The following is a 16,264-nucleotide window of genomic DNA, read 5'->3' as shown; positions in this document are numbered from 1 at the left end:
ATATATCTGTGTGTTTTTCACAAACACAGTACGAGGGGGTATATAACCAATCCTGAAACGTCAGAACTCCTAGTGGCTATATAATCCCTGACAAAAAAAAATTGGTGACAAAGAAAAGAGATTTTATAATCAACTATTATTAGCTTTTAGTGTGGCTGGCTCCTCCCCCAGGACCAGCTACTAATAACCTGCCTCTATTTCTAGTCACACCCCTAATATAATCACTGGAAGTCCCAATTCCCAGACCCCCCAGACCTCAGAAACCTACCATAGTGCAGCCGTGGGATGCGATACCCGCTGTAGTCATGGTCCGTTCGCTGACTCTCTTTTAATTCAATTGTCCACAACTGAAAGATAATCTGAGACCAGTCTGGTGGGGGGGGGGGTTTACCTGTGGGTGATTGATCAATTTCCCATTTCCAACCCCAATATACTTCCAAGAGAGATTGCCTAAATAAGTGCACCCAGTATACAGGATTACCAAGTATTCTAAACATTTATTACTGACAAATATAGAACAATTTACTAACAAACTGCGTTCTTACTGACACATTGTTATGCTATAACAAAATGTGTCTAAAAGTGAGTTTAGAAACAGCATATAAAGGACAATAAGGATCTGTTATTTGGGACTGTTATCCAGAAATGAATGAAGACCACAACAGATAGGGATAATATCATATACACAGAGAAGATCATTGAGCACCAGCTCTTATAGTCACTGTGAGGAGCACTGTTACACAAAGTAGTATAGGTGAATGTTATATACAGGCATGATCAATGAGCACCATTTCCTCCAGTCACCGTGAAGAGCGCTACTATACAAGGTAATGAAGCAGGGAGTGTCATGCATACAGACATTACCAATGAGCGCCTCTTCATACAGTCACTTTGAGGAGCACTGTTAAGTTAAGGAGGAAAGGAATGCCGTGCATAGAGGCATGACTGCTATTTTCTTCACTGTAAGGAGCACTGCTAAACATTTTAATGCCTAGTTTTCCAAATTATAGAAAAATCCTTTATTCACAAAACTCTAAGGGGTATATTTGCTAAACTGCGGGTTTGAAAAAGTGGAGATGTTGCCTACAGCAACCAATCAGATTCTAGTTGTCATTTATTTAGTACATTCTACAAAATGACAGCTACAATCTGATTGGTTGCTATAGGCAGTTTCGTAAATATACCCCTACTTCCCAGGCTAATTACAGTCGCTAGGTGATCACAAACAAATAAAGAATTACTTTGTATCCTACAATGAATAGGCCAAAATGTAACGTATCAAATTCCCAGCTACGAATCTCTCCAAATCAAACATAGAGATTAATTTGCATAGTGAGACAAAGTGTTTGTGCTGTGGATTTACAGGAAGAATTTTGCTTATTCTTTATATATAAGACAATGACTATATACAATACAAGCATTGATCCGAAGCCATACATGGACAAGCTACAACATGACACATAAACTGTGAGCTTCCATTTCTTCTTTATTTAATGACTTTATTTCCTGGTGAGAATCAAAAACTGTTTCTGTTGTATTCATATTATAATCACTATTTCACAATGCATGAAAACAATAGTTCCAACAGCATATAAATCTCTGCACATTGGGAAGTTAGTTCTTCATTGTGAGAGAAGAGATTCACAGGGATCGCAGTCCGTGCAACGAGAACGAGGAGACAGAAGGATGAATCCATCCGGTCAGCCGAATACCAAAGATGTTCAGGGGGGATATCATGGTGAAAATCCTCCATACAACTATGGTCCCCCTCCAGCAATCTTCACCTCTCAACCGACCACCTCAACCGTAATGACCAATGTGATCATGGTACCTCAGCCGCAGTACAAAGATTATTTGGGGTGCTCCATTGCTACCATGATTTTCTGCTGCCTCCCCATTGGGATTGCTGCGACTATCTTCTCTTGTAAGGTAAGGAGGATGGGGGGGGGGGCGTGAGGGGAACATTTAGAAATGTGCAGGCTAATGGATTCAATGTCAGAGGTCATGGTTCATTAAGGAATCTAATGCTGATATGTGCTGTATTTTGCTGGTGAGCGCAGCAACGTCCAATTCATCTTCGAGTGCAAAGGACCCTACTACAGCCTACGATTTCATGGGGGAAATGTAGAGGGGACTGGGCGTATGCCCGTAGTCAATGTACAGTAAGGGCGTGCCAAGCTGGAGCGCAGGCAGCAGCTTCTGATCCAAGCTTTGGGCATCTCTAAGGTACATCATTTTCAGTTGTACCACTTGTACCAGCTACAGGTCGGGTGTAAGTGCTGATTACTAGTGGTGACGGCTGTGTATACAGCTAGAACATGTGTTTGTAATCAGGAGCAACTGTAATAATCTATACTCGGTCTGTAGAGTAGTGTACAAATAGGGATTTAAGAGGGCACACTAGTACATTCATGAACAAATACCAGCGTCTCTCAAACCACAGCCTCTTGTTTAATGTTTAATGTTTGTTACCGGTTTCTGCTGTTACATTCCGAGCTCAATCTGCTTTTGTTTTAAAACGCGCGTAAATCGGCTCTGCGTACTCCGAATTCAGCAAGGAGCGGTTCTCAAGATACGTGCGCTGATTAATTCGGGTGTAGATCTGCTCTAGTACCCAACACACCGCAGGATACGTCCAAGTCCTGATTCACTAAGGAAAGTTAAGCATAAGTAAGAAAGTAAGGCAAAGGCATTGGAGGGGGAAATAAATTTAAAATGTGATGACAGATTTATAGTTGGGGTCGGGCATGTCCTAGATCAACTTTAAATTTCAGTGTATAAATAAGCTATCAAGTATTTGTGTGCTACATGAAAAAATTAGTCAGTATTTTACTTATGTGCAAAATAATAAACTAATTTGCACCCCTTGCATTGCAACATGGTTTTGTCCAGAAAACTTATGTAAGAAAATCACTCAATTTTTTGCTTAACTTTTCTTAATGAATCAGGCCCCCAATACCTATGTGGATTATACATTTGCAAAAGAACGCACCAAAAAAAATATTGAATTAATGTCACCTGTTAATAATATTGTCATTAATGATAAAACAGTTAAAAAGTGTGGAGGGGGGGGGGGGGTTCATCAAATACATTTATTAGGTTGTTCTTAATGTCTACTGAACATAAAATGTATTTGTTTTTATAAAGTATTTTTATTATTTAAAAACAATACAATATGTACTTTTTTAATCTAACCAACTAAACATAGCGCATCTGATATGACATACTCAGGCCGTGAGAACTTGTTTATACAATAAGACATACAAATTATAAGCAAACAAAAGTCACTTGTTTTTAAAAGGGAAAATTTCTTGCCTATTTGTAAAATCAACATATCTATAATTTAACAGTATTCAGCACAGCGACATAATAGAAAGGCTGCATATCAGTATTATAGTGCTTTATTTCCATGCAGGGCTAGAATACTCAATAAGGATGACACAAGGAAGCATATAAAATACATTGTTACAGTTGCTTGTGATTGCAAACACATGTTATAGCTGCACACACAGCCGTCATCACTAGTAATCAGGACTTAGACTAACCCTGTAGCTGGAGCAAGAGATACGGCAGAAAAACAAGTAACTTTGAGACGATCAGATCTGGATTCGGACGCTGCTATGTGCACTCAAGCTTGGCACATCCTTACTGTACATTGACTACAGCAAAAAGCTTCTTCCTGCCCCGTTCTTTTCCCAAAATCGTTAGCTGTAGTAAGTGTCCTTTGTGTACGAAGATAGAGGAGACATGGCTGCGCTTACTGGCGTATATGTTCCGGTTCTGGGTATGCGCACTTAGATTTTGCAAACAATATGCTCAAACTCGGCGGGTACGTGTCTGGATGAATCAGGAGCAATGTGTTTCAGGGGAGGGGCATGGCGTACGTCCTATGTGATTTGACCACACCTACTACAAGGCGGATGTATCGCCTCTAAGAGGCTCTGCGCACTTTTAACAACGATGAGCAGTAGGGCTTATCTGCAAATAAGTTGGTCCATTCCTGTAGTAAATTGTATGTATATAATTGTTTAAGCAAGTTAAGTTTTATTGCTGCCCCTTCAAATGGCTTCTATCTCCTCCTATGGATGGAGTTGGTGCTGGAAAAAGAACAAAAGATGTTTGTGTACCCCTTATCTAAAAAAAACAACACTAAAACAAAAATAATACTGACTACACCTGAGTTTATATCCTCGTGTACACAAAGCTTACAATCTACACAGGATAGTTCGATCAAACATATAACAACGTTAATACAGCCTGTACCAACATAGATCAGATTTTGTCTTCAATCATGGTTATGGCACACAGTGGAAATCCTGAATACATGACCTGTTGAGTGAACCTTGGCACCTTGGCTTAGACAGATCTCTGATCTAGGTGCTGAGACAGCTCGACTATTGAATCTGGTCAGAATTTAATGTTCTATTGTTACAGATTTGTCTTCAGAAACTTTTCTGATTGGTCAATGACATCTCTATAATTTGATTTCACCTTAGACGCAGGAATCCACGAGGCGCGGCGACATGACAGCGGCAGCGAGTGACTCCCACATGGCGTTCACGCTGAACATGGTGGCTCTGGGGCTGGGTATCGCTGGGCATCTTATCTGGATCCTGTACGTCATCATCACATTAGCTTTATTCGGAGTTGCTGTTCAGACACATTATTATAATGGATGATTTATAATACCCAAACACCTCCCTGTATTCTTCCGTCTGAGATCCCATCACATTCCACGATCTGCAAAACCTCTTATTGCTCTATATCCAATTATAACTCTGTGATTCATATGTTTTGTAAAAGATAAATTCATCCAAAGCTGCGATCTCTGTATTTCTAATGTTTGTTATTAAACAATTTGACTGTAGAAGTTTTATTTTTCTGTAGACACCAAATTATTTTAAGTTAGAAAATGAATTATATTCCTTAGACATGACATGATGGTATTTTTAGTGATACATTGTTATGTTATATGCAAATACTCTAATGGTGACTATAGTCAACACATAGAAAAGAAGCAGGATTTTCAGTACACAGTATATAAGACAGCTGATTTTTTTTTTTTAAATAGTTTTTTTCTTAATGATAGTGCAAAATTTCACTACATTATTATTGATTGTTAGTAAATTTATCGACAGTTGGCAACGTACCCTAATTGCAAAACTGGGCCTTGTCTAGTGCCAGGAAGACGCTCTCCGGTGCCGTCTTCTGTCTGTCCATCATTATGGTAAGAGATCTTGTGGGCATCAGCCGTTATTACCCGTTGCACACAGTTGGCACCAGGGGAAGCAATGGGTGACTTTTAAGGAAGCCACAGAGTTTGAGACATATGGGCGTGGCAGATTTTGGCTTTGAAGCAAAGGAATCCATAAAAATAATTCCCCAACTCTTACACAACTGCACAAACATGGACCTGTAGGGTAGATTTCTTCTTAACATATCACCATGGTAGACAGCGCTCGTCATTTGCAACACTTCAGTGTTACATCAGATGAGCTCAAGGGCTGGTGCACAAATCAAGAGTCTTTCTGGCGTGCAAATGGCAGTGCCCGGTCCGTACAGCAAAGGACACCCCTAAAAATACCCCTGTGCACCCTATTATCTCATTTCAATAATCTTATTCCGCAAAATGCCCACACAAACCTCATCCACTCCGATGTGTTGTGTTAATTACCTCCTACGTGAGCAGAATGGGGTATCGCCAAAGGGACTAGAGGACACGTTCCACGACCACCCGTATTTTCCTTTTGGTTTGTGAAAAAGCCAATCGGAAAGCTTAGGAAGCAGATCACAAATTACGTATCTGTCACTTTAACATGTTATGTGGAAGTCAACTCACTTCAATGACCAGCTTTATTGTATAAGGATTAACCGAGCTTGAAGATTGGCCTTATCTGTGTGGAGTTTGTATGATCTCCCCGTGTTTGCGTGGGTTTCCTCCGGGTGCTCCGGTTTCCTCCCACACTCCAAAAACATACTGGTAGTTTAATTGGCTGCTATGAAATTGACCCTAGTATCTCTCTCTGTCTGTGTGTATGTTGTAGGGGATTTAGACTGTAAGCCCCAATGGGGCAGGGACTGATGTGAATGAGCGCTGCGGGATTAGTGACATTATATAAATAAAAGGTGATGATGATGATAGAGGGGGCATCCAAACCAAACCTCCTGGAGACCAAATTCTACAGATGAACCTTTAATCTGAATTCCGGTGTATTCAAATTCTCCTCCACCATCCTCAGAGACCCGTTACCTCCACTATGCTCTGATTTACCTAGTAAACGATGGACCATTACCGTGTGTACATCAGTCCTCGATGACCTCAGGCTAGTGACGTCAATCAGGGATCTAACAGCCTCCACCCACTCAAATGCACCATCCAACACAAGCCATGTGTCTACCCCAGACCCATATCTACAATCATCAGCGATCACTGAGCTCCCACCGAACGATGACTCTTATTTACTCATAAGCAAGTAGACTGTGGGGATGGATCTGGTGAGAGGCTTTAATTAGGAGAAAGATACAAAAATATACATTGCAATAAAAAATAATGTGTATGCAGAATTGTTTGATACTGTAGCACTGGAAATAGGTCATGTGCTGATAGCTTTAATCAACAGCGATTAATTCCAGGGATAGGCTGTACAGACAACCTTACAAGCTTCTTTATGAGTTACCCCTGCTCACTACAGTGTAGTCACTTCCTGCCACTTTAGTCTCTTTAAACTAAACTTCAGTTCTTCTCAGACTCAAAGGGACTTATTTAGTGAGATTATGGCCTTTTATGGCATAAACACGGATCTAAAAAATAATCTAATAAATAAATATAGTGTTAACGGCACTATCATGGAAACTACTGAGGAGGAAAGGGATCTAGGAGTCACTATTTCTGGTGACATAAAGCCAGGTAAGTAATGTAACAAAGCAATGAGGAAGACAAGTCAGATGCTGGTTGCATAGGGAGAGGAATCAGTAGCAGAAAGAAAGAAGTAATAATGCCACTGTATAGGTCATTGGTACGGCCTCATCTAGAATACTGTGTTCTGTTCTGGAGGCCATATCTCCAGAAGGGTATAAATACATTACAGACTGTACAAAGAAGGGCAAGTACAATGGTGCATGGCCTACAGCACAAAACTTACCCGGAAAGACTAAAAGATCTTAAGATGTATAGTTGGGAGCAGAGAAGGGAAAGCGGGACTGTGAAGATACGTGGTTCCCAAATCACTCAGAAACGGTATTAGAGGAAAAATGGAAGGATGATTTATTCTGCAGAACAGGATTAAATACAGCACGGTCCCTTAACGATAGCAGGTCTAACAAGTGAGGAAATCAGTTCAAATAAATCTAGTGAAATAGGTTCCACAGCACATCTCTGGCAGAGCGTCACCTCTGGGCCAAAGTCAGTCACACGTCCAGCTTCCCAGGGTAGCCTCTTTTATCACATCCTAATCCCACCTTGGGATCTGCCTGTCCAGGGGAGTTGCAAAAGGTCTCGATTGGTGGGCTGCTTACACTATCCAGCTACCTCCCCAGGTGTCCTCCCTCAGGTGACCCCTGCTGGGTCTGGCTCCTGGCTGTCTGTAGAGCTCACTAGTGGATAATAGGGAGCAAACAGGAAATAACAATGGTAGCTTAATTCACTCAACTCCGGAAGTACTTTTCCAAGGAGATGTTATAGTTGCATCACTAATACTTCCTGATAACAACATGGCTAAAAAGTGCAGTTCAGGTATGGAGTAGATTAAGGGGTTGTAACACTGGTTCCATACACCATGCCCGTTTCTTTACAGAGACATTCAGATATATCAAGCTTCTTCGGAGCTTTGTCTTTTGTAGGTACTGGAGACCTTGCGTAAAGATACTCGATGATGATGATAATGATGATGATGATGATAATGATCAAAGCAACACTATCTAGTCTATTTGTCATTTCTGTTTGAACTGCTGCAATAAACAAAATTTCAATTTCATTTATAAAGGGAAAAATGCCAGATGCCAGATGCCAGATGTGGATGCAGTGTGTTTTTGTCTCCTTATACTTAATAAGGAAAATGTGACTCACTTATATCTATAGTCACCTGAATTATATCTGACACTTCGGTACATTATATTGTGTGCGGATATGGTAATGTGATATCTGGTATATATCGTTTAGCGTAAGTGTGCGCATTCGTACGCCCGACGCAGAAACACTGCTGCATATTAAATTTCACATCGCGCTTTAAATACCTGAACATACACACGTTAGTCCACAATTTGTGTCACAGAATTTTTTACATGTACGTTTCGGTCTCAGAACGCATCCGAGTCTAAATGAGGCGCAAAGTGTTTAAAGTGTTTGGGGTATAAATTAATGCTGCAGACCAGAATCTAGACTATTGTGCAATATATGTATAATTCATATATTAAAGTACATTAAAAATAATCAGGGAAAAGCTATTTGAGAAAAAAGATACCAATAAATGTGTCTGCAGCACACTAGTATAATAAAACAAATATGACATAATTAAAAAATATACTCCATGAAAGACTGGTTTGTTTCTATAAATATATAATCAAGTAATTGTGCAGAAGTCACAGTCTCATGTTACCGTCCTGTGTCAATTGAGACAATGTTATTCTTGAATACCGCTGCGTCTATCCAATCATATCCTTGTGTCACGGTGACTACCTCTCGCTGTATCACTTTACTTGCAACATCACTTGTAACAAACAGAGTTTAAATGTCAACCTTATGTTTCATGGATCATCCTAAATGAATGTATCCACAGCTAAAGGACACGTTTGTAGTGAAGTCTGTTGTAGGCAAAGAAGGAATTAAATCCTCATATTTTCCTGCAGAATTTTTCTCCTAGGAATGCATGTGAGGAAAGACAGAAGGAACCAGTATCGGTGCATGCGGAGAACACCAGGCGAAGATTAAGCTGAAAATTACGTACGCGTGGGCTCCGATATCTGTGTGAGTTTTGTGGCAGCAGTGTCCGCGGCTTGTACCACTCCTGTGATAGGGAGAGATGGTTTTCCTTCATGTCCCACTGTTGCACAATCTGAAAGTCTATGGGGCATATTTAATAAAGCACGATAGTGTTTTTAACGGGTCATTAAGGTGTTCTCCTGTCCTCCGCAAATTTATTAAGGGTGCATCGCAGCAGATATCATGGATATCTGCTGCTTTGCATTCCTCTTCGTTTTTGGCAGCAGTCACCATTCAACAGAATGGTGACTGCTCCTGGCCGCAATCTAACAAGTCCCGAAAAAACATTTTTTTCGGGAACTTGTCATGTTAATGTACACCAGCAGCTGAAGCTGGCGTACATCATCGGAATGGAAGAAATCTAATGCTGTCAGCTCTGCTCCGAAGAGCAGAGCTGGACAGCGCATGTGTGGAGGGATCACATGATCCCTCCCTGTCACTCAGCGCTCTCACTCTGCAACTATCGTTGCAGAGACAGAGAGGGGATCTGTGTGCGCATGTCCAGTTCTTGGCACTGGACATGCGCAATTGAAGAGTGAAGAGAAGACCCGGAGACAGCGCTTCCGAAGAGGGGGGTAAGTATGATTTTTTTTATCACTGAAACAGCAGTTTTTCGGAACTGCTGTTTCTGTGCAGGACTGTACATAAATGTGAGAAGTAGTTCAATCCTTATCATTGCGATAAGGATTGAAAACTACTTTTCACTTTATGTGAATATTGATAAATGTGCCCCTATGTTTGTAATGGTTTTCTCTCATTCTCTGTATCAATGTGGGTCTTTTCACTCAACGCGTTTCGTCTAAAACTAGTACACTTCATAAGGGATATGTTTAAAGTGCATGGCCTGCAAGCTGATTATAAATCTGCTGTTAATTATATTAGTTGATTATTCATAAACATCAATTACATAGATTTTAATCAATTTGTACGTTTTATGAGACCCCACTCTGCTCACAATGGCTCACACTGATTCTTCATCGCAGCTGTTGCTTGAAGCCGTGACGCTGCGTCCTCCGTGTGTGGCAGCTGATACTTCCTCTTCCGTCCCGGCAGCTTGGCAGGCAGGTGCTTCAGTAATTAGTGGTCACATGACCGCAATTAGCTATCGCTGCACGGGGTGGGGTCACTGTTCATGGTTGCTCTCCATTGGTTCTCTTTAGCTTAAATGGTAGGGAGGGCTTACTGTGGTAGAGATACCACAGTGAAAGGAATGGATTAGAAGGCTGAGAACATATTGGCAATTTGCTGTGGAAACTCACTGTACACCTACATCTGACAATCAGTAGGTTATACACATGTAAGTAGTCGAAAACCTGCAAAATACTTATTATTGATTACTGGCAGAATAGCCTGTGACACAGACCAGGTGATTTACCATCTGTAATGTCCATCTGGGTAATAAGATATCGGTCAGACCACAAGAACATTGAAAACAAGAATTACAGAACATATCAAAAACAAGAAGACACCTACAGGGTCAATAGTTACTTTTTAAAGAAACACAATAAAGACCCATCTGTAAAATTACTTAAATATCACTGGCGAGGGGGTGACGGTACATTTAGAATTTCCAAAGAGAAGACAAAATGTCAGGTATAATTATTATCATCTAGTGGTCTTCATATAGACTTCATCTGGGATCTTTTTTTAAATGACTGATTTAAATTTTTTACCACCAAGATATTTACTTTCATTTATTTTACTATTTCATCTATAACCTACAGAAATAGATTTGATATAATGTATTCAATTCATCTATATCCCACAGCCAACATTACACCTTAATATTGGAATCACCCCCCTCTTTCTCAGCTGTATTGTATATTATATACTTATTGTGTGTAATGTATACAATTAATTGCAAATGATATAATGTTATAATTGATTTTGCAATTGTTACAATTTATGTAAATGGAAATGTAGACATTGTTTGCAATGTGTATAATAGATGTTTATAAATGATAACTTAATATAATTAACAACAAATTTATAAGTGTGCACTTTAAACATATTCCTGATGAAGTCTACTAGATTTAGACGAAACGCGTTGGTTACAAGTCCCACTAGATAGAGGTTCAGAGGGAATGTGGGAAAACGGTACAAACACAGGTTTTCATATTGTACAACAGCGGGAGCCAAAAGGAGACCATCTCTACCTAGTACAGGAGTGGTACAAGCTGGAGAGACCTCTCTTTGTAAAGCTGACACAGATCCCGTACGTAGGAGGTTACCTCTTAGACTGTTGTTTTGTCACATGTACTGATACTGGCTTCTTGTGTCTTTATTCACATGGATTCCTATGAGACCAAATCTGGAGGAATGAAAAGAAAATATAAACCTTTCTAGCTATCACTGCATTCCTTGACAATGTTTAATAAATATAAGATTGACATTTAAACTCTGCTTGTTACAAAACAATGTTTCAAGTGAACAGATGCTGCAAGTAGATGCAGTCCCAATTACACAAAGAGGGATTGATGAAGACCTTACGTGGATAGAAAGCGGCTGCTGTAGGCCTTTTCCACTTATTCTTGTCACATGGACTAATTTGCAATAAATATTTTGTTTTCTGTTCCATGTGCTGGTGTGCTTGAACATTTACAGGCAATATCCTGCTTTATATAATCTCCTGCCTCTACATCAGCAACTCAGCCAATGACTGCTAAGGCGCATGGTGCGTAAAAGTCGCCAACCCTCTGCTGATTCCATCGCTGAAGAGTTCCGAACTTCCACCAGCATTAATGTAAGCACAAAAACTGTGCGGCAGGAGCTTAATGGATGGGTTTCCATGGGCGAGCAGCTGCATGCAAGCCTCACATCACCAAGACCAATGCCAAGCGTCGGATGGAGTGGTGTAAAGCACACTAACACTGGTCTGTGGAACAGTGGAAACGTGTTCTGTGGAGTGAGAATCACGCTTGTCTGGCAGTCAGATGGGCGAGTCTCGGTTTGGTGGATGCCAGGAGAACGTTACCTGCCTGACTGCATTATGCCAACTGTGAAGTTTGGTGGAGGAGGGATAATGGTATGTCACGGGCACTAGGAGTCTTTACCCAGGGATCACCAGATGGTAGGCTTACCAGAGCAATGTAGATGGTAATAGGGTACTCTGGTAGCTGGGTGATCACGGAACATGAAATGATGACCGATGAGATGCTCAGGAAAGTCTATGACTAGCAACACTGGTAATAATGAGGTAATGATACACAAGGAACTGTATGGACAAGGACACGTGAAGGTAGTCAGTGGTCTGCGATAGCAAGTTGTACCACTGCTATAGTGAGGAGGAATGTCCAACAGAAACAAGGAGGTGATGAGCGTCAGCGGTCTGCGGGTAGCAAGTTGTACCGCTGTCTGAGTGAAGGAATGGAATCCAAGAGGAGGTATCCAGGTAGTCAGTGGTCTGCGGTAGCAAGTTGTACCACTGCTATGTGAGAGGATACTGGAACAGGTGAAACTGTAAACAGGAGTCAGTGGTCTGCTACTAGCAAGTTGTACTACTGAATATATATGTGAGGAGGTGCACGGGGAGAGACTGCAACACAATATATACACGGGCACCTTGACTTTGATCCACAGTAATATGCACAATATAAATGTATAAATGACTGAACAACACTGCCAATATAGAAAGTCTCTTGAAGTAATCCGGCATGAGATAACACAGTCAATGATGGCAGTAGAGTCAGCAGATAGTACACTCCAGAGGAGAACCAACACAGTCAATGATGGCAATAGACTCAGCGGATAGTACACTCCAGAGGAGAACCAACACAGTCCAGCAAGGTATGCAATACACAGCACAGTCAATGGGAAGTATGCATACCGTGGTTCAGGAGAAGGCAGTCAGACAGGAGTGCAGAGATACCTGAAGGGCAGGAGGCCAGCAGGATACAAGTCCCTGGATGGGTGAAGCAGGGGTCTAGCAGGTGCAGCGCACAGGTAGGTAGACCAGCAGGGAACACAGGAAGGCGTGGAGAGCGGATCAGCAGTAGATGGATGAGTAGCGCTGAGAAGTAACAGCAGCGGGTCTCTGCGGGAACACGGAGGTAACCAATAGCAACCAGCAGGTGCAGTAACGATGGGACACCGGAGCAGAGTTGAACTGGAACAGATGATCACGGAGAGTAGCGGGTAGCAATAGTGGCAGCAGACTCAAGGAAACACGGTAGAGTAGACAAGGACTAAAGACTGAAGCGCACAGAGGCAGCGGATAGGAATCAGCTAAACAGTCACGATGAAACACAGACGGGTTGCAGGTTGAAGACTGTAGTGCACGGAGGCAGCGGGTAGGAATCAGCTAGCAGTCACGATGATGAAACACAGACGAGTTGCAGGTTGAAGACTGTAGTGCACGGAGGCAGCGGATAGGAATCAGCTGGCAGTCACAATCATGAACAGGTGAGTGGATGTGGTTGAAGCCTGTAATGCACGGAGGCAGCGGATAGGCATCAGCTAACAGTCCCAATGATACATGGTAGAGTTGAAGTGATTAGAAGACTGTAGTGCACGGAGGCAGCGGATAGGAATCAGCTCACAGTCACGATGATACAGTAGATGGTAGAAGTGGTATGGGAACCACAGTAGCAGAAGTGGTTTGGAAACCACAGAGGTAGAAGTGGTTTGGAAACCACAGGAATCAGCAGGGCTGAATAAACAAGGAAACACAGGAACACCTTCAGAGACTCATGGGGAATGAGACTCCAAGATCAGGCCACGTGGTAGTGACCACAGGTGCTTAATATAGGGAGGTTGCCTGATCTGCCAATTAAGTTAAAGGGGTATACACTGAAGTATAGAAAAGGGCTGCGCATGCGCAGACCCTCAGGATGGTGGACGGCCACGGTTCCTAAATGTCCGGGAAGAGGCACTCACGGTCCGGTGAGTGACAGTACCCCCCCTTTTAAAGGTGGGCACAGAACGCCTGGAACCGGGCTTGTCCGGATTTTTGGAGTAAAACTTCTTCAAAAGGGCAGGAGCATTAAGATCTTCAGCTTTGATCCAAGAGCGCTCCTCAGGACCAAAGCCCTTCCAATGAACGAGGAAGTGGAGGACTCCTCGCGAAATTTTTGCATCTAGTACCTCGGTAATCTCAAAATCCTCCTCCTGATGAACTTGAACTGGCTGCGGAGCTGAGGGAGGAGTTGAAAAACGGTTGATAATAAGAGGTTTGAGCAAAGATACATGGAAGGCATTAGAAATCCGAAGACTCTTAGGAAGAAGGAGTTTCACACATACTGGATTGATAACTTGAATGATCCTATATGGACCAATAAAACGAGGGGCGAATTTCATAGATGGGACCTTCAAACGAATATTTTTTGTGGATAACCAGACACGATCTCCAATTTTTTGTGGTGGAATAGCCCGCCTCTTCTTATCTGCGAAAGATTTATATTTGATAGATGTCTTCTTTAAACAGGTTTTGACCTGAGACCCGATATTTTTAAAGGTCTGACAAGCAGTCTCCACCGCAGGAACTTGGGTGGGCGGGAGGGCAGGAAATTCTGGAAAAGACGGATGGTGACCGTGAACCACCAGCACTTGACTTTTTGAAGATGACTCCTGAGATCCATCTTCAACGTCCGATGACGTCACGAACGCCCGATGAGGAGGAAGGCGTTCAGACTGAACCTTATCACAGAGATCCGTAGATGAAGGATCCTGTGGAGGAGGACCTGGTGGAATAGACGAATGCTGTCTTTTGAATGAACCCACTTGAGAGAGACAACGATGATGACATTCAGCTCCCCAAGATGTAACTTGAGAAGTGCGCCAGTCAATCTGGGGAGAGTGACACTGAAGCCATGGAAGGCCTAAGACAATCGGACATGTCGTAACAGGAAGAATTAAAAACGAAATCTCTTCATGGTGTAGCCCACCAATCTGAAGCGTTACTGGAGACGTACTCTGGGTGATGAGACCATTGATGAGACGTGATCCATCCATAGCAGTCACAGTAATCGGTGTTTTCAAAGTAATCACTGGTAGGGACCATTGATTCACTAATGATTTGGAAATGAAATTTCCTGCTGCTCCGGAATCAATCAATGCCTGTGACTCAAAGGCTTTGGTAGCACAGGAAATCGTAACATCAAAGGCGCAGACTTTAGATTTCATGGAAGATGGAGAGGACTCCAGGAACCCTAACCTTATCTCCCCAGTATTGGTTAGAGCCCGGCATTTCCTGGGACAAGAATTGAGCATATGCGTAGAATCGGCACAATAGATACAAAGTCTATTCTTTATTCTTCGGTCCCTCTCCTCTAAAGTTAATTTGGAGCGACCTATCTCCATGGGTATCACCGGAGATGAAGCTGGGTGAAATTGAGGATTTGAGAGAAGAGGTGTTTTAACCGAAGTTGATTTCTCAGGTTCTCTTTCACGAAACCTCAGGTCTACACGATGGCAAAGAGAGATCAAATCTTCTAAAGAGGAGGGTAGTTCTTGTGAAGTCAGTGCGTTTTTAATTTTATCGGAAAGCCCCTGCCAGAAGGCGGCAATTAATGCTTCAGTGTTCCACTGAAGTTCAGAGGCTAAGATCCTAAATTGAATGACGTACTGAGCCACCGTGCGAGATCCTTGGCGAAGACGGAGAATGCTGGATGCAGCGGAAATAACACGACCTGGTTCATCGAATACACTTCGGAACGTGGAAATAAATTCGGCACTATCCTGTAACAATGGATCGTTTCTTTCCCACAGAGGGGAAGCCCAAGCCAGGGCTTGTCCTGAAAACAATGAAATAAGATAGGCCACTCTGGAACGATGGGTAGAAAAATTTTGAGGTTGGAGCTCAAAATGAACTGAGCATTGAGTAAGAAAACCCCTACAGGTTTTGGGGTCTCCATCATATTTTGACGGAGTAGGCAGGTGTAGCGTGGAAGCCGTAGACACCTGGGATGGCACAGGGGAAGAAGATGAGGACACGGAAGGATCAACAGTGGCTGCTACCTTTGGCACAGAAGTTACTTGGGCGACTAAAGTCTGATAACATTGCAGCAACTGTTGTTGACGAACATCTTGTTGTTCCATACGGGTAACCAGATATTGCAACATCTCTTTGGCGGTAGGTTCCACATCTGGGTCTGTCATGGCCTGATCTTACTGTCACGGGCACTAGGAGTCTTTACCCAGGGATCACCAGATGGTAGGCTTACCAGAGCAATGTAGATGGTAATAGGGTACTCTGGTAGCTGGGTGATCACGGAACATGAAATGATGACCGATGAGATGCTCAGGAAAGTCTATGACTAGCAACACTGGTAATAATGAGGTAATGATACA

The sequence above is a fragment of the Mixophyes fleayi genome, chromosome 11, assembly GCF_038048845.1.
Source record: "Mixophyes fleayi isolate aMixFle1 chromosome 11, aMixFle1.hap1, whole genome shotgun sequence".
NCBI lineage: Eukaryota > Metazoa > Chordata > Amphibia > Anura > Limnodynastidae > Mixophyes > Mixophyes fleayi.
This window is presented reverse-complemented; position numbering follows the sequence as displayed.